Consider the following 2648-nt stretch of genomic DNA (forward strand, 5'->3'; position numbering starts at 1 on the left):
TTCGGGGGCAGATCAGCATCCTAGAGGGCAACCCTCCTCCCAAAGGGAGGCCATGCACCCAGCCCAGGTGGCGTTCCTGCACAGGGAACCTCCCGGAAAGCATCACAGCAAGGGAAGGCCTGGTGGCCTGCAGTCTGGCCTGCTGGCAGAGGCCCAGGAGTAGCCAGGGAGTTGGGGAGGGTGGAAAGAAGTGAGGCCCACGCCAGACTGCGGGTCTCAGACAGCCCCACCCCACACGTAGACTTTCTGACTGAGCCAGGCCATTCTAGCTCCTCCCTGACAGCTTTTCCTGGAAGCAGAAAACAGAACTTTGATCCCTGCTAACCAGCCCCTCCCTGACAGCTTCAGAAAACAGAACTTTGATCCCTGCTAATGGCATTGGTGGTGCCTGAGGGAAGGCTTACCCAACCCAGCTCCACCCAGACTCACTCCTAGACCAGCCCTCACTGAGGGGGAGAAAAGGACACACTTGGAAGTCCCAGGGCCCCTGAGGCACTAGAGTGCCTCTCTACAGGAGCAAGAGCTGGTTACAGGACACAAAAAAAACATGGTAGGCTGTTCCTCCAAGCAAGCGCCACCTACTCACAGGGATGGCATCCTGCACACCCTTTTCATGGCACCTACTGACTCATTATACAGGGAGTGGTCAAATCTCACCCACAGACACCACCTACCGGCTCAAAAACTAAACAAGGCATGTGAATACTCAAACAGAAACCTAAAGGAAAGAAACAACAACTGATCGACATGGGAAGAAATCAGTGAAGGAACTCCAGAAATATGAAAAACCAAATGGAAAACACACCCCCAAAGAGGAGCCCCAGCCCCCTAGAAACAGACACCAACCAAAATCAGGCAACCAAAATGACAGAAGAGGAATTTCAAATGTGGATCATAAAAAAATTCAACGACCTGCAAGAACAACTCAATAACCAACACAAAGAAACCACAAAAAGCCTCCAGGACCTAGAACAAAAGCTCACTAAAGAAATAGACACAATGAAGAAAAGTTTAACTCTCCGGGCTCGGACCTGGTTCGCGGCAACATGGCTAAACGCACCAAGAAGGTCGGAATCATGGGTAAATACGGGACCTGCTATGGTGCCTCCCTCCGGAAAATGGTGAAGAAAATTGAAATCAGCCAGCACGCCAAGTACACTTGCTCGTTTTGCAGCAAAACCAAGATGAAGAGATGAGCTGTGGGGATCTGGCACTGTGGTTCCTGCATGAAAACCGTAGCTGGTGGTGCCTGGACCTACAACACCACTTCTGCTGTCACAGTAAAGTCCGCCATCAGAAGACTGAAGGAATTGAAAGACCAGTAGAAGCTCACCTTTGCAGACATTACTAGCCTATAATAAATGGGTTAATTTAAAAAAAATGGAAATGAAGAATCAATTCAGGGAACTACAAAATACAGTGGAAAGTCTCAAGAACAGGGTAGATCAAACAGAAGAAAGAATCTCAGAGATTGAAGATAACACCCTCCAATTAAAGAAATCAGTCACAGAGATAGAGCAGAGAAACAAGAGAAAAGAGCAAAGCCTTCATGAGATGTGGGATTATGTGAAGAAACCTAATGTGAGGGTCATAGGGTTACCAGAAGGGGAAGAAGACAACACTCAAGGGTTGGACAAGCTATTTAAAGATATAATAGAGGAAATTTTCCCAGGCCTTGCTAAAAATCTAGATATACAAGTTCAAGAAGCTCAGAGGGCTCCTAGGAGATTTGATGCAAACAGGAAGACGTCACGACATGCAGTCATCAGACTGACCAAAATATCAACTAAAGAGGCCCCTCTAAGAGCTGTAAGATGAAAGAAGCAAGTAACATAAAAGGGAAAGCCAATTCGAATAACACCAGACTTCTCTACTGAGACTTTAAAAGTAAGGAGAGACTGGAGCCCCATTCTCACTCTTCTGAAACAAAACAATGCCCACCCTAGAATCTTATTCCCTGCAAAACTAAGCTTCATATATGAAGGAGAAATAAAGACATTCTCAGATAAGCAAAGTCTCAGAGAATTCACCAAGACAAGACCAGCCCTACAAGTACTCAAAACAGTGTTACGCACAGAAGACCATAATAAAAACTCACGAATATAAAAACAGCCAAACCCAAAGATTAAAGGCCAGATATTACAATGGCTCAAGACAGAAATCATAGCAACAACATCCAACCCAACAGAATGAACAGTAATCTACCTTACCTATCAGTTCTCTCAATAAATGTGAATGGCTTAAACTCTCCACTCAAGAGACATAGGCTGGCTGAATGGATAAGAAAATACAGGCCAAGTATATGCTGTCTTCAGGAAACACATCTAACCTGCAAGGATGCATATAGACTAAAAGGGTGGAGATCAGTATTCCAAGCAAGTGGAAGCCAAAAGAAGACTGGCGTGGCAGTTCTAATTTCAGACAATTTAGTTTTTAAACAAATGAAAGTAGTGAAAGACAAAGAGGGTCATTATATAATGGTGAAGGGCACAGTTCAACAAGAATAGATAACAATTTTAAATATATATGTACCCAACTTAGGTGCATCCAGATTCATAAAGCAAACCTTATTGGATCTAAGCAAATTGATTAATAGCAACTCCATAATCACCGGAGATTTCAACACCCCACTGACGGCACGAGACAGA

General features: G+C 44.8%; 1 pseudogene; it reads left to right on the forward strand.

Moving 5' to 3' along the window:
* Window positions 1-1007: 1007 nt before the first annotated feature.
* On the forward strand, window positions 1008-1381 carry LOC109729875 (large ribosomal subunit protein eL43-like; annotated as a pseudogene).
* Window positions 1382-2648: the final 1267 nt, after the last annotated feature.

This window comes from Microcebus murinus, chromosome 1, assembly GCF_040939455.1.
Source record: "Microcebus murinus isolate Inina chromosome 1, M.murinus_Inina_mat1.0, whole genome shotgun sequence".
In the NCBI taxonomy this organism is placed as follows: domain Eukaryota; kingdom Metazoa; phylum Chordata; class Mammalia; order Primates; family Cheirogaleidae; genus Microcebus; species Microcebus murinus.